The sequence below is a fragment of the Saccostrea echinata genome, unplaced genomic scaffold (genome assembly GCF_033153115.1).
Source record: "Saccostrea echinata isolate AGI-Se365-2 ecotype Australia unplaced genomic scaffold, CSIRO_AGI_Sech_v1 ptg000012l, whole genome shotgun sequence".
NCBI classification, from domain to species: Eukaryota; Metazoa; Mollusca; class Bivalvia; order Ostreida; family Ostreidae; genus Saccostrea; species Saccostrea echinata.
In genome coordinates, this window is record NW_026889761.1 from 18,117,225 (window position 1) to 18,142,862 (window position 25,638).

The window sequence follows — 25,638 nt, forward strand, 5'->3', positions numbered from 1 at the left end:
TGGACTTTTGCGAGAAGCACTGACTTTTACAGTTGACGGCTTACTTTGACATTTAAACCTGCGTTATGTACGGTGGTACGGAATTGACACTAGATAAGAAAACATTAATAATGGCTATAGTTATGGTATTAGGGGCACTTACATTTTTTACCAACACAAGAGATAATTGGAGGTTGAAGAAAATTAATTAAAATACCTTATTCATGAGAGACAGTATATTCTTTTATTTTTATTTTCTTAAAGAATTAAATAAAAAAGAAAAAATGCATCCTGAAAGGAAAAATTGGCAGGAGTTGGTCAAGGTGGGAAGGGAGGGGGTGGAGGGTAGGATTGTTGCCATTCCCTTCCTAGGCAACGTAAATTGGGCTTTGAAATGGTCCATTATTATTGTTTTATTAACTGTTCAGCTAAAAATTTATATCGCAAATGAGCTTTCGTATATTTTGCTGGTGTAAAAGTAAGCCGTCGATTGTAAAAGTCAGTGCTTCTCGCAAAAGTCCAATAAAATATTTCCTCCATATTTTAATGCAGTTTTATGAGCAGCTACTCATGTCTTAACCTTATTAAGAGTTATTGTCAGACAAGTATCATAACTGAACCTTTGCATGAGCATCCATATACAGTGATTGATTCTCAGTTTTCAGCTGTCCATTATTCTATTCATAATGAAATTTTAACATACCTATATAAATAGCACAAAGTGAGCATATATCTTTCCAAATACGATATTTGAAAATAATGGATCGAGTTTAAAGAACTCCAAAGGGAATTTCATATTACAGAATGCTTGGAGCAAATTGTTTACTTTTCAATTATATATTAATTATCATAGAAACTTACGTTTAAAAAAAATATTGTTTCTTTGTTTGTAAGAGAGAGAGGAGGGGGCTAACAAAAAATACTATAGTTAACTATAGTTTACAATAGTTAACTATAGTATCAAAGTAAAAACTTTGGAACTTTGATTTACTATAGTAAAAACTTTAAAACTTTTATTTACTATAGTTAACCGTTTGCAATTACGAATTATTGAATAAAAATTAAAATCTTTTGCAAAAATAGTTTACTATAGTATTTTTTGTTAGGGTGATCCAAGCAGAAGTTGGAGTTTTTCTACAATACATTTGTGTAGTTTTTCATTCATTATAATATATGGCATAATAGATATTATCTACAATGTTTCTAGATCCTTTGTATGGACACCTTCTTGTCTTAACAAATCAATATTTTTTTAAAATTTCGAAATGCTAATTTATAATTACAAATTAAATATTTTGCAATTAAAAATTACTTCTTTGTAGTAACAAAATTGATTATTAGATAATTTGTAATTAAAAAAAAAACAAATTAGTAATACAAATTGGTAATTTTTAGTTACAAATTGATGATTTTTAATTAGAAATTGATAATTTATTGTTACAAATTTGAAATTAATAATATTTACTTACTATTGATAATTTGTTTTAAAAATGATTATTTTGTAATTTCAAATTAGTAATTTTATATTACAATTCATTTATATATATATATATATATATATATATATATATATATATATATATATATATATATATATATATATATATATATACAAACCAACCGTTTGCAATTACGAATTATTGAATAACAATTAAAATCTGGAAAAATACACCCAAAATAAAAAAAAACAACTAGTATATCAGTAATTTGTAGTATAGCAATTGATTAATTCAATGTAACAAATTACTAGTTTTTAATAACAAATTGATAACATAATATATCATATCGATACATTTTTTTCATATCAACTAGAGAATCTACGTGTTTCGTCAATAAAGGATCATTCTCTATAAGGCCGTTTTGCGGTCTGACTTCAAATTTTCAAGTAGTATTTTTCCCCTTAAAAACTACATGAATCAGTAGGCTAATGATCCAGTTTCATGGTAAATGTTGATTGGTTAAATAAATGATGCTGTGGTATTTTTTATGATATAGGTTCACAAAGTAATGCACTATCTGTCCGTGTTAACATTAAGGTAATGGGAAAACGCAAGAGGGTGGGTGTGTTAAGCAACTCCTACACATGTCATAACCACCTTTAACCAACACCAAAATTTACATGTAAACTTCTTATAAACATAAAAAGTGATTACCAGATTATGAACTTGGTTAAAGGTGTTATGTAAATAAAAACTTTTCGCTTCATTTTTACGATATTTGCAGGAAAAACTTATTACTCTCAATAAAGGCTATCAACTTATGTAGATTATTTCATATTATAAATTTTCAATTAGAGTACATATTTCTGTTTATTTAACAAGAATTAATATTAGCCATGCATATTTCCTCGAAGATTTGTCGACTTTTTACAACAACAAAAAAAAAATAAATAAATAAATAAAACAAAATAAAAGGACTAGAAAGACTGGATGTTATAAAATTACACATGATGACAAGTCTCATTGAATTGTCTGCTAGATATAAATTTAAAAAAAACTTTTTCATACACTATAAGGTGTGAATATTAGTTATTTATTATAATTGCTTTTTTTTTCAAAATTATAGTTTGTTACTTCTTTGCATTTATTCCTTAAGAGTAGTTGCATATCTGTGAGTACTAGAAATGATAAATGCTATTTCTGTTATAGTGGGAAGATACATTTGCTATTTGTGTTATTAACTTATTTTTCTATAGGAACACATATAACTCTTATAGATAGGGAATTACTGATGGGATGGTTTCATAATGTGAATTCTCGTTTCACCTTTCAGAAGGACCCTCATATTTCTCTGTATGAGTGACATACATGTAGAATCTAAGTATTTTATGTTACCTGGTGTTCAGAGAACTCAATCTATTCGGATTTCAGGATGTAACACACATTTTTGGTAGCATCATTAGCTACAAGAACAGCAGCTCTGTCTTAAAAATATAATGCAAAGGGAGAGATGCATGGTTTTCTAAAGGTCACATATGATTGATAATTGAATGTTGCTTTACGCTATTTTAGAATTTTTTACCCACATAAAAGAGATCATCCGCTTTAGGTGAAGTGTCAAAATTTTGATTTATGCATGGTGTTTCATTGCTGACAAACGCCTACCGCGGAACGGGAACTCCTTTTTAAGGAAAACTAAAAAAGATCCATGACTTTTAATGCTGAGGATTTGGCAAAGGAACAGTCACTACCTGCGTTAAACACGCGTACCTTAGTTTTTGACGCAGCACTGGGAACAAAAATTGAACCCTCGGGCCTTAAGAGTTCGAAGTAAACGTCAAAACCTTTTGGCCCATTTGTACCTGAGATGTTGTAGAAATCTGTTAGTCTGTTATTATATACTAAAACGTTTGATATGCGTAGTGGAAGGGGAAATCTTCCCCGTTTTTATGAAGTGCCATTAATAAGAGGGTGGGCTGCATTTGTGTATTATAGTTTAGATAGCATTTTAATTAATATATTGTATACCAACTACTCATATGATTAGTCAACATATAATTACATTAATACTTTCATCCTGTACGTTAATGGATTCTTTATTTTTTGTAAATTTAATTTTTTTTTATTAATTACAATTTAATCTTTGTTCAATCACAAACAAAATCCGTTCGGTGTTTTCATCATTTGATAAAAACTTTGATAGTTTAAAGGATACTTCGAAACCACATTCCTTATTTGGGCATTTTATGCGTACAATAGGTAGCATTTCTATTAAAACAATACACAATTACAATTTACACTTGTAAGAATTAATACTTTCAATTAAATGAAAATTAAACATTTTTCAACATCATACAGTGTTTACTTTGTAAAGATTTACATTTAAAATATGCAAATTGTGAATGCATCAAAATTCACGTCATTAAAATTATCTTAATCCTAAAATGAAGAAATCTTTGTATTTATTTATTAAGTTTGATATGTTTCCGACATAAATAAACAATTTTTGATCTTTTACATTCAAAGACGTTCACAGAAACTTGATATAAATAGACCTACCCTAAAATTTCTTTATTTGACCGCCATTTGTGATCTCGAATTCACATTACCTAGGTGATTGATGTTGAAAAACAAACATCAAAATCATAAAAAAGAATGATTAAAGATACATAAAATCATCAATTTAAAGTGATTTTTTCGTAGGCCGGAAAATGACCTTATAGAGAATGATCCGTTATGAACGGCAACAAAAATAATGCTATTTATCTGTAAAGGCAAATTAACATCACCACATAACCATAGATTTATATCAATAGTAACTAGTTAAAGAATGAAAAAGCGATTTAAAAAAGTACTTCTTGCATTAGAATAATTTTTGCATGCAAAAAAAGAAATGGTACACATCTTCATTTTTTCCACATAAACGTAAGGGACTATTCAAACTGTTTCGTTTATATACATATGTAGATCATGACTTAGTATACAGTAATGTCTTAGCTTAGTATGAATGATATTGGTGTATCGCTTACCAAAAGAGAAGTTTGATGGTGGATTTTTAAGTTTTGTTATCAAGTTTTTTCGGAATGTTTTGATTGAGATGGCTTCTCTGACCTCTGTTTTTAGTAAATTCCATTGATACGAAAGAGTTTCTAAATAATTCTAAACTACACCTTGGAACAAAACAATTTTGTTTGTTACGGGTATTTTATATGGATACATGTTCACGCTTATTGGGAACAATATCATGCTAATATTCAGATACTCTTCCCGTGTGAATTTTGAACATAGTAGTCATTTTTGTAATATATCACCTAGTTTTTAAAGTTTCCCAACCAGTTTCATAATAAAGTGCTTCTCTAGACACAAAAATAGGAAGTCCTGTTTCAATTCTAGCGGCGGCTAATTGTACTTTTTCAAGTCTTTCAGAATCTTGTTTAGAGCAGCCATCCCAAACAACTGAAGCATATTCAAACATAGGTCTGATGAATGTAATATAAAATGTTGATAAGTTTTTTCTACCCATTTTGAACTTCAATATCTTTAAGAGGCCTAGTTTTTATAAGCACTGTTAATGACACCATCAATATATTCTAGCCATCTAAGATATTGTGACAATAGTAAACCCAAATGGCGATGGAATGGAACGCACTCCAGTCTATTGCCTTTAAAAAATAAATAAGGCGTAACAGAAATGCTTTCTTACTGAAATAAACGACCTTTGTTTTGGATGGATTGAATTTAAGAAGCCACTTGTTTGACTTTGACCATAGTTCCAGAATATGTAAATCATCATTCAATTTGTATTCCATATCTAATGAGGTGTATATCTCTCAGTTGATTCGATACGCAAGAGCATGCTCTACGTATGACCAATTTCTAAAATGAGGTAAGTTATTGACAAACAAGTTGATGAAACAAGAATATCAACAGTCTCGTTTAAAGTCATCATTTCGTAAGTTCTATGGTTGATACAATGACCTTGTCAGCAAATACAGTCTATTCTTAAGTCATATGCTGACTGACGTTTTTCATACTAATTGTTAGGCCATTATTTACACACTGAATTGTCGATGGATTTTTCCGTTATTCCCCGATCATGACAAGGAGCACACGGCGGGTGTGACCGGTGGGCAGGGGATGCTCATACCTCCATGATCCCACAGAATTTAAATATACCATTGGTTTTAGGCAATGTTACGAAAGTTAATACTTGAACAGGTAAGGTAAAGCTGAATTTGACCAAATTTTTGTTTTGTGGTGATTATATAGAACCCTAAAGTATGATTTTTGAAGTTTCGCTTGAATCCAATATTAAGTTAAGATTTTGGGGAAAATATCGTTACGGAAGTTAATTTGCAGTAATAAAAGTTGAAATTCTCGGCAATAGATAAAAAAAAAAATAACTTAAAGATGTTAATCAAAAGTATGCAGTATTTCGCTCTCAAAATAATTAAATTTTTTATACCTTTAACCTAATAACCTTCTCGAACTACCGTTACGGAAGTTAAATTTTAAAGAGAGACAACTGTTATGTCGAAAATGTAATGGTCTAAGTAGCTGACTCGCAACTAGAATCGATGATATTAGGTTCAATGGTCACTTTCAGGTAAGTTTCAGTTCTTTGTAAAAATCTGCATTCTGTCCGTGCAATTTTAAAAACAAAATCATTACGGAAGTTAATTGACTTTTAGCGACATGCTATGATTTCGTATGAAAGAAGATACATGCATTTCTTCGCGAGAAGTGGTTTGTTTTCTATTTATATTGGAAACAAGCTTTTCTTTAACATTCTTTACAATCTACTTGGAACTCTTATACGGCTGAAAATTTCTTGAAATTTGTAAATGAATGAAGTGACATCAAAATTTGCAGTGGAATACGTTTTTAAACATTATACTATGCTCATATCAAAACTTTAACTGCATATATATCACTAAATATTTACAAAACCATGTGTCTATTTTAAGTTTTGGAATTGAAATCGATCTTTAAAATTACAGTTAAGATATAACAAAGGTAAATTTATAAGCGACATAAAAATTGTTTAATGGGGCATGTTTTTGTAGAATGACTGGCATACAAAAAGCAAAAAACTCATTCAATCCTACAAGAGAGCGACCTTTGCCCTTTTGGTCACATTCCTCGGCCAGCAGAGTAAATAATATGTATTCATAAGGTCAACAAATAAAACCCGAACTGTCTACTGATTTATTCAGGACGCGGGTATGATTTTAGTGTTTGTTTTTTGATTTTTTGCGAGAAGCACTGACCTTTACAGTTGACGGCTTACTTTGACATTTAAACGCAGGAGAATAAAACGTACACTCAACTAGAACCTAAGGTCACCTGCTCATTCACAACTATAAAACCTGTTTACTCCGCTACAAAATATAGTGCATTACAACCGTAAAGTAAAAGTAGAATAAAACATACTACTGTGAAGCCTTTACAAATATAATACAACAAACAGAAATGATTTCTTTAAAGAATAACCATTTGATGTTACAAAAGATACAATAGGGGTGTAAACCAAGCAGTATTGGCTGTTATATTTTAAAGGTGCTTAGACACAGATTTGAAGTTAATATTTTCTCAAATTTTCTGTATAAAATCACGATTTATATATTGCAATAGCATTTCACACGAAAATATAATTAAAAACTTATTTTATCTGGAAATTATTGGAACTACGAATTCCTGGACGCGTTTGATTAACAAATCCTTGTACTTTCACAAATTTTATCTTTATCCTTAACATTTAAGAAAAGAAGCGATTTTGTTGTGTATGAATGAAAAACATTGCATCTATAATCCAGAAAATTCAGAGTAGAAATGTGCGAAAGTAAACCCCCTCACTAATATCGTCAGCCCGTGCTCTGTGTTCTGTACAAAATTTAACAAATTGAATACACCCGTGAATCGTAAACTGTTTTTGTAAACAGGGCACGAGCTCTTTCATTGTTAATGTTTACGATTCACCGGGTGTGTTCAATTGTTAAAGTCTGCACACACCACTGAGCACGGACTGACAATACTGTGAGTGGGTTTTGCTTTCGAACATTTCTACTCTGAATTTTCTGGATTATAGTTTTAATATTTTTCATTAATATACAACAAAATTGCCGCTTTTCTTAAGTATTAAGAATAAAATTAAAATTTGTGAAAGTTCAAGGATGTGTCAATCAAACGCGTTCAGAAATTTGAAGTTTCAATGACTACGATATGAAATAAGATTTTTATTATATTTTAGTATGAAATGCTATAGCAACATATAAGTCATGAAATTATACAGAAAATTTGAGAAAATATTAACTTCAAATCTGTGTCCAAGCACCTTTAAGATATTGATATAAGTTATATGGTAATGAATTACGTTAGATGACCTGTGGTCTCCCTAATAATAAACCACGTTACGCTGATACTTTAAGATAATGGTATAATGATTTGGTAATAAATTAATACGTTAGGTGTCCCAAATGTTATATTATACCACAATAGGTGACCTTATCAATATAAAACTGTAGCTAACCTCTGATCTCCTTACTGATATTACAGAAAAGGTATTTGATAAATGAAAATTCAAAGGAAGGGAAGTGCTAAACTCCAGTCCCCACCCACGCTAGATTTGCAATTGGGAAACAAAACTAGCCAAAAACAGACTTACCAAAAAGAGAGTTAGAAAACACGGACCCCTTGAGAATTTCTTCTGAGAATCATATATATGAAGACAAGGAAATTGTCCAAACACACAACCCCTTCCGACGAAACAAATTTAGTGAATATGGATACTGTGTACCTCTTTGTTTTTGCTTGTCAGTAAAATCAAAGTCTGGGTTTGAGAAAATTCTTTTTTTTACCACACTTTTTAACTTTTGTGTTCTTACAACATTAGGTGACCTTTTGGTCTCGATAATGATCTACAGCATAAGATGACATCTGGTCTCTCTAATGATGTTCAATACAAAGTAACCTCTGGTCTCCGTATTAATATACTACTTCATGTAATCACTGGTCCCCCTAATGATGTACAATATAGGGTGTTCTCTGGTCTCCGTATCAATATACAACGTTATGTGACCTCTGGTCTCCCTAATGATGTACAATATATGGTGACCTCTGGTCTAGGCCTACGTATTAATATACAACTTCATGTGACTTCTGGTCCCCCAACTGATGTTAAATATAGGGTAACCTCTGGTCCCCCCCAATGATATACAATATAAGGTTCCTCTGGTCTCCCTAATAATGTACAATATAAGGTGTCCTCTAGCAACAACTTCAATATGCTTTATAATCCTTAAATAAGTAGTTGAAAATAAAAGTACAACTTAGTTTTCAACATTTGTCAGCATAAAAAACATTACTGACAACAAATATCGAATGCAATACTTTGTGAAGCAAGGAAGTTTAAAATCTGACGTCACAATCACAAGTCTGACGTATAAGTGGGTCATATGAAAATCTTAAGTGAAACTTACATCGTAAATGTTTTATAGTGTATTTCATCTAATTTTTCAACAATGATTGTGAAAAAAATATAAAATATTATTGGAAGTTGCTTTTAAAAGTTCAATTTAACGTGTAGTTTGGTTTTTGCGGTTTTATTTTTACAATTAAATAGGTTTTAAAATACTTAAGAGAGGGTTGGGGCTTTGGTAAAGTTACGACAGATTTTACACTTGCAACTTTCTTAAGAATTTTTGTGAAAACGATTTTTATCATAAATTTTTACTAATAAGATAAAAATATGTCGTAAGATTTTTTGTGAAAAGATCCACTGGTCTCCTTATTCAAGTACAATTTTATGTGACTTCTGGTCCCCCCAATGATGTACAATATAAGGTGACCTCTGATATCCTTAATGATATACAATGTACAGTGACCTCTGGTTTCCCTAATGATGTAAAAAATAAGTTGACCTCTGGTCCCCCTAATGGTGTACAATATAGTGTCCTCTGGTCTCCCTATTTATGTACAACCTTATGTGACCTTTGGTGTCCCTAATGATGTGCAATATAAGGTGACCTCTTGTCTCCCTATTGGTGTTCAATAGAAGGTGACCCCTGTTCTCCCTAATGATGTACAATATAAGGTGACCTCTGGTCTCCCTAATAATTTACAATATAAGGTAGCTTCTGGTCTCCCTAATAATGTACAATTTAAGGTGACCTCTGGTCTCCCTAATAATGTACAACATAACGTGACCTCTTGTCTCCCATGTACAATATATGGTAACATTTCGTCTCCGTATACAACTTAATTTATTTACATTTGCAAATATTTTTCTTAGATGAACCTGTTGAAGAGAAAATATGTTCAATTCTGTATGAACTTATTAGGGGGTCAGAGGTCATGGTGTGACCGAATCACACAGCAAGATGATATCTTGTCTAGATATATATTTTTATTATACTTCTGTTAAAATGTTTCCTATATAAAGTTAAGAAGGTAAAATAACTATCTTTATAGCCTCAAAATTTCCACACATAGCAAAGCTATACCCTGGGGTATAGTTTTTGCTATCCGCCTTTCGGAAAATTTTCATGCAATTTTTGCCGCCAATTTTGATTTCCTGTAATCAATCTATAGACTTATGATGTCATTCTGACTTCAGTAGCATTGTGACGTCATCAGGATTTCAGCTCATTCTAGCAGTGTTATCTTATTCCAAATACTTGTTCAAGACTTTCTAATTTTTTTTCAATGTTTTTACTATAGAACTTTAGTATCAGGTAAATCCAACCCTCAGAAATTATTATATACATCAGTATAATAAAACGCTTATCCACTGGCTGTGAGTGGGATAGCTCTTTCATCAAACCCTTGACAGGAACTATTCCCCTCGGGCAAGCCCTCGGGGAATAGTTCCTGTCGCGGCTTTGATAAAAGAGCTATCCCACTCACAGCCAGTGGATAAGTGTATACTGTCACGGTGACACTGGTTTCGGAACTTCTAAGCCGTTAAAGCGATGAAAAAGATAACATTATTGAAACATGTGTGTTTTTTCGTTAAAAAAAATGATCATTAGTTCTTTCTTCGGTGTGAAGAATGTTTTTATTAGCCTAAAATCAAGCTTACCTTTTTAACCCGAAATTCCTTTGAAGGTATGTAAGCTGAAGACGATACCACCGCCTTTGACTTCATATATTAAGAACTCATACAATAAAACTAAGATTATTCTCAGTAGCGATCATTGTTTTTTTTTTCATTATGAACAGATATTTCCTGAACTGGACTGCTGAACATCAATGTAAGTATTCTAATGTTGGAGCGAGGCGAACTCTCAAGACCAAACAGCTTCTAGGTCATTGCGCGTCACAACATGGCAATACGGCGGGCCGTTCGTGTAATAAATGCTGTTCTTTTCAGAATATTCGTCTCAAATGTAAATAAAAGTAATAAACAACAATGTTAAAAAAGTTCACTGGGAAATGAACTTGGTTGGTACGTGATCAAATCTTCTGAGAAGCCCTTCGGGCTTCACAGGATTTGATCACGTGACCAACCAAGTTCATTTCCCAGAGAACTTTTTAACATTGTTGTTTATTTCTTAAGTGAACTCTGGTATCAGTAAAGATGTACCATTTAGAGTGAATTGCAGTCTCCAAATAAATATTCAACTTTATATATCCTCTGATCTCCCTTATGACGCTCAATATAAGATGACCTCTAGTCTCCGCAAACATATACAACTTTATGTGACTCCTGCGGTCTCTGATGATGTACAATATGGGGTAACCTCTGGTCTCCGTATTTATATACGACTTTATGTGACCCCTGGTCTCCTAATAATGTAAAAAAAAGTTGTATGAAACCAAAAGTTGTATATGAATACGGAGACTAGAGGTCACCTTATATTATACATCATTAGAGACATCAGAGGTCACATTAAGTTGTATATGAATACAGAGTCCAGAGGTTATCCTATATTGTACATTATTAGGGAGACCAGAGGTCACCTTATATTGAACCTTATTAGAAAGACCAGAAGTCACCTTATATTGTACATTTTTAGGGAGACCAGAAGTCACCTTACATTGAACCATATTAGGGAGACCAGAAGTCACCTTATATTGTACATTATTAGGGTCACCTTATATTGTATATTATTAGAAAGACCAGAGGTCACCTTATATTGTATATCATTAGGGAGACCAGAGGTCTCATAAAATTGTATATGAATACGGAGACTAGAGGTCACCCTACATTGTACATTATTAGGGAGACCAGAGGTCACATTATATTGAACCCTATTAGGGACTCCAGAGGCCACCTTATATTGTACATTATTAGGGAAACCAGAGGTCTAAACCTTTTTCCATTGTTCAGCATATGTTTGTAGATGAACATCACTTTTAAAATTTGTGTTTGAAAATAAATTCAAGATATTAGAAAATTCAGGTGCAACAATTTCTGAAACTAGGCGGAATATTGAAAGGCGGGTTGATGAAACGGGGATGACAAGAATCTAGTTTACGGTCATCATTTCGCAGGTTCTATGGTCGATACAATGACCTTGTCGGCAAGTACAGTCTATCATTAAGTCGAATGCTGGCTGAACTTAACACTGAATTGTCAACGAATTTTTCCATTTGCCCGATCATGACAATGAGCACATGGCGGGTGTGGCCGGTCAACGGGGGTGTTTGCTCCTCCTTGGCACCCGGTCCTGCCTCTGATGATTTTCGGAGGTTTGTGTTTCTCTGCTCCAAATTAATATTGTTTCAATGGACTTTGAAATTGATTACTGTTCGTAAACTTCATTATCTTCATATTTCATTAAATTTGTGTTATGATATAAAAGAATGAAAGTTGTAAATAAATCTTTGTTTATGTAAGGTAAGAAGACAGCAAACAGTGAAATAAGTAATTTTTTCTTCATATGATGAAATCTTCAGATGCTTGTTTTATATTTGTTGCCTTTGTATTTGAAAACTCTTTTAGTAAGGTCCATTTTCTTAAATGACTGGTGATGATACTGGACAAATAAAGAAAATTAAAAGACTTATTTCCCAGTGTGCACTTACTAAAAAAACTACAAATAGTCGGCTGCTCGAGCGGCAGATAATAATGTTGTTTAAAAAAATTAAATTAAAGAAATTAACATTTGTGAAGAAATTAACCATTTTAACATTTAAATCCTCATCAAAATTAAATGAAAAATTTGTTAATCAATAAAATTTATTTATGAATCAGATCTACGAATGTGTGAAATGCCAGGCAAGGATGCTTGAAAAATTATTGAAGGGGACACAAGAAAAGAATTTCCTTTTTTTCTATAGAATATACTGGCAAAATTGTTGAAAGGGGGGGGGGGAGGTGCGTCCGACACAGCTTCTTAAGGACCTGACCTATTAACAACTTGTCGTCTTGTGTTTAAACGTTTAAACGTTAAAAACATCATGCACTTTAACGTCTGTGCTAATCTATTAGAAAGTAGATAGATGTAAAGTTATTAATACACTGTATAATCGTAGTTGAGAACTTTGTTAAATAAAATTCAATTAAAATATAAAGTGACCTGTGGTCACCGTATTGATATAGATGAATTTACTGTTGTGCCTTTAATGCCTGAAGAGTTCATATAATATTTTGATTAGAGGTAGAATAAAATTACTTAAAATACCTTACTCATGAGAGATAGTATCTCCTTTTATTTTCATTTTCTATAGGAATTAAATAAAGAAGAAAATACATTCTGGAAGGAAAACTTGGCAGAAGTTAGTCAAGGGGGGAAGGGAGGGGGTTGAGGGAAGGATTGTTGCCGATCCCTTCCTAGACAACGTTATATGGGCTTTGAAATGACCCATTATTATTTTATTAACTGTTAAGCTTAATATTTACATTGCAAAAGAGCTTCCGTATATTTTCCTGGTGTAAAAGAAAAGCTATGTTTTATGTACTATATAATTCAAGGAAGCCTTATATACCTATTGATATTCTCTAGAAATTGCTTGATGCACACATAATACTGTCCATTTTACTGTTGGTTCTGAAGTATGTATTATGAGAAAAATCTTATTATTGAAATGATGCCTTTAAATTTTTTGGATTTTAAAATGGAAAAGTGCACACTAAATTGCTCATCCAAATAAATGGTGAACCTTTTTTTTTGGAATTATCAAAAGTTATAATTTGAAAATTCCACTTAGTTCTATATCTTATCAGTTTGTGGTTTGTTTATAACATTTAATTCAAATTAAAAAAAAACTCTATCACCTGGGTAACTGAAATTAAATCAATGTCTCATATTTATGTATATGATATTTTTAGAGGTCCGTGTTTTCTCTCCTCCTGATTTGTATTGTTTCAATGAGCGTTTGAGCTTGATTACTGTTTGTTATCTTTATATTCCATGTGATTTAATTGTGCTCTGACATTTCAGGGAAAACAGTTAATGGAATTTTATGAATATATGATTCATATTACTTAATCTCTCGTTGTTTGTTATTGCTTCTTGGCAATGTGATGCATACAAAATTCAACAAGTCTAGGCATCATAGGTGACACAAACTCTGAATCAAAATATACTCTGTCAATACAAATATTGTTTTGAGCAGCATCTGTCCAAACTACATGTACAAAGTCACACCAAGGATAGCCCTTTATTGCTAATTCCCCTTGAACTTGTGCATAAAACTTATGGCTCTTTTTGAGACATGGCCCATCCAGACTGTCCTCCTAAAAAAATTGGGATATTCCCATTGCAACAATCTCACCCACTTCCTTCCTGGTTACTTGGGTTCCCTGGATGGAGTAGGGGCATTTAATTTCCAATAGACCTATGCTGTCACCATCCAAAACCTTTCCATCACTGGAAGCACCCAAAAATGCATAATCTGCACACAAAGTGAGACCTGTGTCTTCAACGGAAAAGTTGTTGTTAATGGCAGACTTCAGATACATAGTCAGATCGTGCCTGGACTTCCTTTTCCTGTCCCCATTGAACAGCTGGTGGTAGAGCTGCATACCTAAAGTAATAATACAGAACTTAATTTTTAAAAAATGACTGACAGGGGTATACAAACATTGAGACACAAATATATTTTACAAATTTATTTTCTACTACAGAGTGGAAATGTTTTTTATAAGTACTAGTAATTAAAGTGTGGTGATCATGCTGACACATAACATGCCAAAATCTGAAGATTATACATACCAGCAGCTGATTGTTTAAATCCTGGTATGTTTATTATTTTGCCTTAAAAGTTTATAATTCCTCTGTTTACTCGCATATTTTGCTTTGATGATGATGTTTTTCCAAGAGAAAATTAAATTACAATTAAAATACAAACATAATTCCTGCAATCCCAATTTGGATGAAATTTACTTTTTACTAGACAACGCATCAATGCTTCTAAACCCAATTTCTCATATCAAAAGTTCATAGAATATTAATATAGAACTACCATGAAGATTACAACTTACTAATGAAGACTGGAACCCTCCACAATTTGCTTGATTAAAGAATTTGGATTGGGTCCAGCTTTCAAAACATCACCAAACAAAGAACCAGTCAGACAACCAATGTGTAGCTTCTGCCACATGTCTGATGTTCTCTTCTCTCTTGTACTCTTCTCAATGAACTTTACCAATTCCTGGTCAGTTGCAAACTGGGGTGCTTAAATTTGAAAATTAATAAAGAACTTGATGTACATGAAATGTAATATTTAGTTTGTACTTAAAAGAAAATACAGATCAAATATATATTTTATCACTGTTCAAAAATGTTTAAAGATGCACGTTTTATAATCAACATTATTACCAAAACTAATGCCTTACCATTACCCTCACAAAATATGAGACTTTTCATCCTGGTGATCATAATATCCTCAAAATCTGGACCTCTATCTCTTGGATGGCATCTGGAGCAGCATCGGGAATATTCCACAAGTGTGACATACCTAAACAACGAATGCATAAATTTGACCTACATTCTTTTTACCAACATCAATTATGGACGAATGATAATTGACAAATAATAATTAAAACAAACTTTTTTTCAAAAATCATGAAACTAAGAACTAAATGTCCATTAATATGAATAAAATGAATAAGTTTAGCCACATAAAGTTTCATTTTCATTCAAAGTATCTTTATTATAAGGCCCTTTAAAGTGGTAAAAATTTTTCTTATTATAATGGTAATAACAAAATGGAAGAAATCACAGAAAGTCAACAATTTCTTAATATTTCAGAGATTTTATACATGTATCATTTATAACCAAAACTAAGGTCCAAGAATATTAACCAATCCATGCATCCAAATTTGTGTGGAAAAGCATGTGTCCTTAAATGCCCCAAATAAATTATAATATGAATGCTACATGCCTGAGCTAACCTAAAAGTTGAAAGGCTTCCTGATTAAAATGGAAAAATGTATCTAAAGAAGTATACACTGTATTATACACAGTATCAAATTTGTTCTTATTTGTTTGTTTGTTTTTTTTTTAATTAAGGTAGTCCGATCCTCAGGTTCTAAAAATCAGTTTTTAAGTAATTGAAAATGCTCACAAAAATTTCTTTGATTTCACATAGTAACGTGAATTTACCCATGGAATTTCTTCAAAGTTCATCATTATAGTTAATCATATTATATAGGGAAAATTATCAAATCTTAAATATATTTTTAAGGAAATGCGAATAAAAACACCAGCTATGCATTTTCTAATTGAAAATTGATCAACAAATATAACTTAGGATAGAAAAATATAGGTATCCAGACATCTGGAGAAAATTGCATCTTTTTTATGCTTATTCAGTATTTTAGTTCTTTTTACTTCGTCATATAATACATAGTGTAAAAAGCTTGTGCTATATCATTGCTAGACATCACATATCACTTCTAATTTCATATCATGCTAATAAGCAGTGGTATCTAATGCTAGACTAAAGGAAATTTGATTTCTCTAAAAATGAATTCATTTTTTTCTTTTATGGGGGTACAAATGTCAACTTTTTACAAGACCGTTTCCAAGACTTCAAGGAACCTTGAATCATATTAAGGTGAACAAAATGAAAATTGTTTCACGAAAAGATCCAAATTTCAAGCTTCATTTTGAGACTTTTTAAATAAAATAATAAATTTAAGAGTTATCCTTCCTTGCTGAGGATCGGATATCCTTAAAAAAGGTGTTTCTCGATTTATTGATAAACACATTCCTTTAGAATCATCATTTAATACACTAAATAAATGAATACAAATTCATAGAATAATAAACTGTCATCTTCATCATAGTCATATCTGGGAAGGGAGGGGGTGGGGGTATTTCAACAGAATCTTCATACATAAACTTAAAAGTCATAATTAGGAGAAGTGACATAATTTATGATTTGAACCAAATATATAATGTACTAATTATTCAATGAAAAAAATGGTAAATCTGTGTATTCCACCAGAAGTGTTTTAAAGTGTTATTTGTACTGCAATATTTCATATTTAAAAATACGGAACGACTTTACCGGTCCCCAGAAAAACGCACTAAAATATAGCCGTAGGCGACTTCAATATATATGAGATCGCGTGAGCGATAGAAAAAAAAAATAAAAAAGTATGAGGTTTTAAACATTTTTGACCCCAAAATCGAATTCTACGGTTAAAAGTTTAGTTTAAAACTTCGACGAAGTTTTAAACCTAGTTCTCTGAAAAAAGTATAATAAATATTGTTTATTCAATGAAAAGGAGACAAAAAATAATTGTCAATGAAGCGTGTGCTGCGCATGCTTAGTGCCGTTTCTTTCGTACTTAACCTTTTTTTTCATGTAAACAAACCAACGAGATGTTGTTGAAGCTGAATTAAGATCTTGCAAAAAATACAGATGCAACTGGATTTCTTAATTAATCTAAAAGAACAAGACACTAACCATAATCTCTCGGATGGTATAGGAGAACTGACCCAAATCTCCCGGGCGGATGTTAGACTAACCCATGTGCAAGGACCAACCCTAATCTCTCGGATGGATGCAAGACTAAGCCTAATCAGTCGAAAGCTTGTGCAAGGACTAACCCTAAACTCTCAGGTGGGTGCAAGACTAACCCTAACCAGTCGAAAAATGTGCAAGACTAACCCATATCAATTGAGTGACGTAAATCTTACGTTATAGTGCAGTAAGAGCGCGGATCTTGCGGATCTGGGGACCGGTAAAGTAAATTCTACCCATGAAAACTTGATATTGCTGCTTCTTCATGGAAGCCTTGCATGTTGCTCTCACATAGATTACTGCTGGGTTTATCTGAGGGAAAATGCACTACAATTATTTAATGGATGATTGACACAAATAACAGTTATAATTTAAGATTGTAAGTTTGACTTAAAAAAAAATGCTGCATGTACATTACCATGACTACACAGCTCTTTCCTTACAAACATGTAAACTGTACATGTATTTTTAAACATACAGAAATTTCAAATGAAATGTAACAAAAAGGTTTATCAGAGTTTATAGTGTGAAACCTTTTTTTTAAAACAATAAATATTTAAACAATAATTAATATCATTTTTATCCCTTACCTGTGATACTTTAATATCTTGGACATCACCAGCTTCGAAGTGCTTAACAGATCTGTCTAAGCCCTTGAAATTTTTCACTGTACTTCCACACGGTGTAGGTCTTTCAATAATAAAGTTGTAAATATCAGTGAATGTTATTTTAGGGATATAAAAATGGTCTGGAGACTCGTACACTACGGCATTAAAGGGTGGTAAACTGTCCTGACTGCTGAAAGGGTAATGTCAAGGAACCTTCAGCTGAATCTTGCAGGACGATCGGTGTTAAAATAGATGGTGACGTCTGGCATATTAACAATTCCTGTATTAGATCTTCTTTTTTTCTTTTTACTGATATCAACCCCGTGCTCTGCAGCAAGCTTTCGCAGCGCATTTACTTTTAGCTTGTTCAAAGTCTCCCGCTTCGACATAGTTGTTATAAGGTCACAAATGTAAACAAAACTAGAGCCGAGCTCGTTGCAGAGCAATGAATAGGTCTTCCGTTGGAGCAGTGACCTTGAGTCAAGGTCATGCCATATTCTAAGATGATAAATAATCTTTTAAGGGACTATCAACTTGCAATGCTTCGCCAGTAGAAAGACAATAAAATAATGTACACTTTCTATTTTGTGACCTTGAACTTGTCCAGATGACCTTGCGTCAAGCCATGACACACTCTGGTTATGACGCAAACCTATCTGTGTTACCGACTTGACAAGTTAACACATGTTCTTTCAGACCACACATCCAGTAAAAGCATCTTGTTGTTAGTGACATTGAACTTGAGTCAAGGCCATGACACAGTCTGTATGATACCAACAATACCCATTCTGACTGTTTCCAACTTGACAAGTTTACACATGTTTTTTCATTTCGTTTCCATATAGTTGTAATTTATTACTTTTAACTCGCTGGCTTCAAATTTTATTGTATATATGTTTTATGTCCAATTTCGATATTGAAAAACGTCGGCATCTTTGAGTACGTGTACAAGGTGCATTACGTTACCCTATCACATCATGTTTTATAACGCAGACCATACATGTATGTATAGTCAGCGTTATAAAAAAAGGTTAAAAAAAAACATTTTATTCATCAAAAATCTCTGCTTAATTATCTTTGCTGATTTCTTACACAACTAGAGTGTTCCCAGGAACGCATGTGTCGCCTGCTTTTAGCTTCATTAAAGATGTAACTAAGTCTAAAAGTTATCAGCTATTTATTTGCTAAGGCATTGAATATAGTTCATGCAAAAAAAAAAAAAAAAAAAAAAAAAAAAACAATCCAGGGATAGTAAGACTGCGATAGAATCTAACAATCAAATAGAAATGCAAATCCTTAACCCCTGAAAGCTAAAATGGATATTAATGAAATTTGAATAAATTTATTATAAATAATTATATATAAATTATTTAAGTACGTGATTTCAACAATCCTTCGAAAGAGGCTTCAGTCTTTCATATCAGCAATTGTCAGTCTACATCATCCATTTTGGAATACCGATCCCGTTGTATTTTCATAGTACTTAAATTTCAGTTTTTGTGGTTTCTTTATTTCATACACTGTCAAAATACATTGTCATGAGATCATAAACATGTATAACTGTTAATTATTAAACCCTGCCTCAATAATTTCAAAAGACATAAGTTAAATTTAACCCTCCGCAGTCCCTTGAGCTGCCAGCATTTGCCAGTGGAGGGCTGCAAATTCAGACCTATACTCGACACTCAAGGCCATTGAGCAGTGGGGGATTTTTTTCATGCCGGCACCTACTGCTAAACGGGACCTCGGTTTATACGGCCTCATCCGAAGGACCATACTCCACGTTCTGTAGTGAAATTGTTTGTTTGTTTGTGTGTTAACGTCCCAGTCGAGATTTTTCACTCATATGGAAAAACCGCCACTTGCCGGTGGAGGGCTGTAAATTCGACACTCAAGGCCATTGAGCAGTGAGGGATTTTTTTTCATCCCAGCACCTACTGCTACACGGGACCTCGGTTTATACGGTCTCATCCGAAGGACCAGTCTCCACGTCCCGTAGTGGAATAGTTTGTTTGTTTGTGTGTTGTTTAACGTCCCTCTCGAGATTTTTCACTCATATGGAAACGCCACCACTTGCCGGTGGAGGGCTGCAAATTCAGACCTATACTCGACACTCAAGGCCATTGAGCAGTGAGGGATCTCTTTCGTCCCAGCATCTACTGCTACACGGGACCTCGGTTTATACGGTCTCATGCAAAGGACCGGTCTCCACGTCCCGCAGAGGGAGTCGAACCCACGACGTAAAGATTAACTCCTTACTCCGCGACTCTAGAGCAAACACTCAAACCACTGCGCCACGCGGGCGACATGGTGGTATTCGAAACCACAACTACGAATCGTAGGGGTAGAAACATTTTGATAAATGTATTATCATTATGAAAATCATGTTCTGACTTAAGCCTGTAGAACGCAATTTCATTTTTTTCTGGGACGGGGCACAAACAATCAAATTTCTTTGATATCTAAGCAACAACAAAAAAAATAAAATAAAAACATAAATGCGGGGGGGGGGGGGGCACGACCATATAGCTTTAAGCTATTTAGTGACTAAGAAGGAATAACTTGTCATTTGTCAAAGTCTTTTACCTAAACTCTTCACTTTTAATTGTCAATGACAGATTCTTGTTACAAAGTGAAAAGTATACATTTATATGTAGTACAGCTATCCATCTCATATGCATAATCTATTTAATGAATAGTTTTATCCTAAAGGGAAAGTGAAATCTCAATCAAAATTTGTCACAAATACTGGACTCTCTGATTAATTATAATATACATGTAAGAACGGATCGTCAGTTAGGACTGCAAGTTTGATAAATTCACAGCATGCATCTTCAGCCTTAATTAAAACGTTGTTTCGAAATATTACACTGTATCTATAAAAGCGTAAAATTAGAATTGACCTAAAGAATATTTTACACCACAGGGGAAATGCTTCCGTGGCACCAGAAGTTTACAATTTTGATTGACAGGTGTAGCGCCGTGCATGGATTTCATGTAACTATGTACAAATAAGAAATGAAGGGATCTAAAGAAAAAAGTTATTGTGATTGACATTGTAATTAAAACAGAGACAATTTTAACAGTAGTTTGGCTGTGCTGGCCTTCCTGACATTTGAAGTAAAGTTTAAGAATAACTTATCATTGAAATAAAGTTGTAAAAGTGTATTATCAATTATTTTCATTTTCATCATTAGATGTGCTAATAAGTTTGTTATATTCAAGTCCATGTAAATGTACTCCTTGTACATTTTTTTTTTTGAACCGCGCGTGCAAGTGTAATTAAATTATAAAACGTTAACATACTTCTTAAATGCATGGCATTTACGTTACACAGTTCTGGACATTAGAAATAATTAAGCTTATAGTGTTGGCGATATTTTATCGTATGCTAAAAAATATGTATTACATAAAACATGTATTTTAAAAAATTCAGCACAATATAGCCTTTCAGATACTTATACATACAAAATCAGATTACATATAATATATTATGATCTCTTCTCTGTAAACAGGTGTGTTTTGAAGAGGACATTGAAGGTAAAAAGGGGCTCGAATAGCCGCCAGTTTTTTTTTCTTCGGAAAGCTGTACAGTTATCTTGGACGACATATCGCGTACAAGTACAGTGTACAAAACAGCAGTGAAAATACAAATAATGAACTCAAAGTTTAATTCTCTTCTTTCAATTATTTTGTGAAACATAATTACCAACAAAGATACAAGTTTTTACCAGAGTGTATACAAAGCGACTTTTCAAGCGGTACATGAAAGCATTTGACGCGTGACCAGGTACGTGTAATTGCTTTCAAAACATGCAAACTCAGACTACAGTATCAGGTAGCACAGGATGCTGGCCTGACAATCAAATCAGCAGCTATTGTTTTATTTTTTGTATGATTGTCGGGCGGTATGTTATCGATCTTAAGCTAGGTAGATTTTGTGGGCGTTAATGGAAAATTGGGTGTTAAATAAAAAGCACATGTACTTGTCATATGCTGGAGTTACAAAACTATAGTCGACAGAGTTTTTCACATAGCATGTTAAAAGTTGGTGTAATCATAAAGATAGCCATTTTAAAAAGAAAATAATGTAAAAGTGTTTAGCAATGCATCTTATTGTTTTCAAAATATATCTCTTTTGAATTCTTTGTCTACAAACCTTGTGTGTCAAGTTAGAATTATCTGCAGAATTAACCACACGCAATGAATCTCCGAAATTAAACACATAACACATAATTGAGAAATAAATCGTTTATTAAATACATGTATGCAGTTTAAAGATTAGGATTCATGAAATCGGGGACCTTTATACGTCCTTAATAAAATGTTTTGGATTTAAATTAAATCAAATTAAGATAAGAATAAATGATTTAATTGAATGATCCGGTATGATTTAAAAAATAATTTTCCGTAAATCATTGTGTCAGCAAAATGAATATAGAACGACAATGTTTTGTGTATGAGCACTAATAGCTGCTTCCTCGGCTACATAATTAGGTAACATAATTGTAAACAAACACAAAACCCGGGTATATGTGAAACGCAGCTAAATGCAGTTAAAGACTGATTTTATTTTTTGCTAACTTTTTTTTTTAAATTTAATATAGTGTATGTTTCAACATTAAACGACGAAAAGATGTTTTGTTTACGAACGCAGGTCGCTGGTTCACACGCAATGGATCTCTTGTAATTTCGGCCACAATAATTTAATAAGTATATCACCAACATGACCAACATAGATAAGATGAAATAATTTGAAAGATCCAATTTGACTAAAAAAAAAAACAATTATCCGTACATAGTTGAGTTTCCAAAATAGATTTAAAACGGCAATGCCTGTTTAGTGTATGGCCACTGATCACTGGATCTAGGTCACGCGTGATCGAGGGATGGCCGGTTACGTAATTATAAACAAAAACAAACCCCGAGACGTATTGAAAATGTGTGACTCAATAATTTGGAATGAAACCACAGAACACGTAAAAACTTATTTTAAAGTAGTATTAGTATTTATTTTGGATAGGTTTATCATTTATAGCATGTTTACCCTTACCAAACTGTTATGTTTGCTGCTGACCTGCAGCAAGTCTGCTGCAAGTTTGCAGCAAACAAAATTGTTCGCAGGAAGAAACTTTTCTTGTTCGCAGATGATTGCCGCTAGCTGCGATCTTGCGGCAAACATTGCAGCAATTGCTGTAAGCTTGCAGCAAATTCGCAGGAACTCAACATGTTTGCAGGAACATTGCAAGAAACATACACGCCAATCTGTTGTTCGCAGCAAGTTCGCAGGAAACATTTAACAAATTGAATGTTTGCAGGAAGTTCGCAAGAACAGTAAACAAGTCAAATCAGCCAATGAAATGCAGATTGTACGGGGGTCAACACAGAATTCGCCATTTTGAAATGTTTGAATTGAAGTGTAGATGTTTCAGTATTTTGTTAGGAATACTTCCCATTTTGAACATGTTGAATGATTACAAAAGCAAAATTCTGAATGTAGGTGTATATTGGCATACAAAACATCTAATTGGTAAGATCTGATTTTGTTTTATTTTGATAATGAAACAATTATCTCTTTAAAGCATGTTCAAGTAACATGTACTTGCTAGGTCAAATCTTAATCTATTTATGAATTTTAATCTTTATTTTAATATCACAATTGTATGTTTCTTTAAATGTATTAAAGGTTCCAAATCAACTATTATAAATGTTTATATGTTTTCAAATAAATTAGTATTAACCGTAAAATTTTATTGTTAAAGGAATGTGCGAAGTTTTTAATTTTCTGTACTTGTCAAAAAAATTATATTTTTTATTAAGAATAGAATGTGAACATTGTCAAGGAACATAAAGAGAGACTATCAACACTTCAGAAACTAGCTTGCATCATTTCATACACATGTGGTGGATTTTCTTTATAGTTAACTTCAACAGATTAAGGTCAGGACAAAGGCTTTCTGCGAACTTGCTGCTTGTACCCAGGAATGTGCCAAATACAATAATTATATTCCTTGCCGCAAGTTAGCAGCAATGTTTGCTGCAAGCTTGCAGCAATGTTTGCCGCAAGCTTGCAGCAATGATTGCCGCAAGCTTGCAGCAAGGTTGCCATATTTGGAAAATCCAGTGTTTGCTGCAGACTTGCAGCAAACCTCATTTGCATGGTAAAATGTTTGCTGCAAGCTTGCTGCATACTTGCCGCAAACTTGCTGCAAACCCAACGGCTTTGTATAGGCTGCCATGGTTTACTTAGCTTCATTGCAGCAAGCTTGCAGCAATGTCTGCAGCAAGTTTGCAGCAATGTTTGCTGCAGACTTGCAGCAAATGTTTGCAGGAAGGCAATATTTTTGGTAAGGGTATTTCAGTTATGCGCATTAAGATTTCACCTTCACTTGTCTAATGAAACTAGTTACCTGTATATGGGTCAAGCTTCTAGCTCATTTATTAAAAAAGACTCGAACAAAATAACAAGTTCACGAGATCAATAATATGTTAAAGAACAACTTTTTAGCGACAGCTATATCGAAATATTTACCGTTTTTGAGTTATAAAACGAAAACTTTCAAGGACCCTAGATCCCTAATTTTAGGGACCAGCCCCTTTTTGGAGGTGCCAAATGAAAGACCTTAAAATTGTGCACAACTTTTATTCAACATGTCTTAACAAAATATTTTTAGTTTAAAAGATACATAGGAAAATATGTGTAAATTTTCGCGCTTTTAGGCGTTCTAATTTTTGACCCCTATCTAGCGCCATTTTGAACACAGAAATCAAAAAACAAAAATAGATGTGCACAACTTCAATGCTTCTATTATTTAAATTCGGTAGAATTTCTACTCCAGCTTTTGTAGTCTCGGAGCCTTTATCCGGAAATGAAGAGTCCTAAATTTTCATTTAAAGGGAGATAACTCAAAAGTGGAAGTGGATTTTTGACATGTTTGACAGCATTCTGATAGAGTTTTGTAACGTCTATAAACCCTGCAAATTTGAACAAAATCCGTTGAGAAATGAGCGAGATATGAGGCCTCAAAGTTGGCGTCTAGAAAGGAGAAGGAACTAGAGCAGAGCTCGTTGCAAAGCAACGAGTAGGTCTTCCGTTGGAGCTGCGAACAGGAAGAAGTGACCTTGAGTCAAGGTCATGCCACACTCTAAGGTTATAAGCAATCTTGTAAGGGGTATCAACTTGCAATGTCTCACCAGTAGAAAGACAGTTAAGGAATGTTATTTCTCCGTTGATGACCTTGAACTCGTTCAAATGACCTTGCATCAAACCATGACACACTCTGGTTATAAGAAAACCCCATCTATGTGTAACCGACTCGACAAGTTAACACATGTTCTTTCAGACCATTCATCCAGTCAAAACAGTCTTTCCTTAGTGACCCTAAATTTAATCAACATGGCCGTAGGAACCGAGGGGGGCGTGCCCCTCAATAATTTTGCCGATATATAGATTACAATAGTAGACATAGATACTATAGCTTGTGCCACCTCAATAAAAACGTCTGATAACCTTCTTTTTTTTTTTTTTGCTTGTCAAGGGATTTTTGGTAGTTGGTGACCTTTTTTTTTTTTTGCTTGTCAGGAAATTTATGGTAGTAGTGCCCCCTCAACTGTCAACTGAAAATGTATGGCTGTGCCCCCTCCCCCCCCCCCAAAAAAAACTGAATTTGCTTCCTATGGGCCTGATCAAG

At 33.1% G+C, this 25,638-nt stretch overlaps 1 pseudogene; it reads right to left on the reverse strand.

Moving 5' to 3' along the window:
- Window positions 1-13,864: 13,864 nt before the first annotated feature.
- Window positions 13,865-15,321, reverse strand: LOC133186056 (uncharacterized; annotated as a pseudogene).
- Between the last annotated feature and the right edge of the window lie 10,317 nt (window positions 15,322-25,638).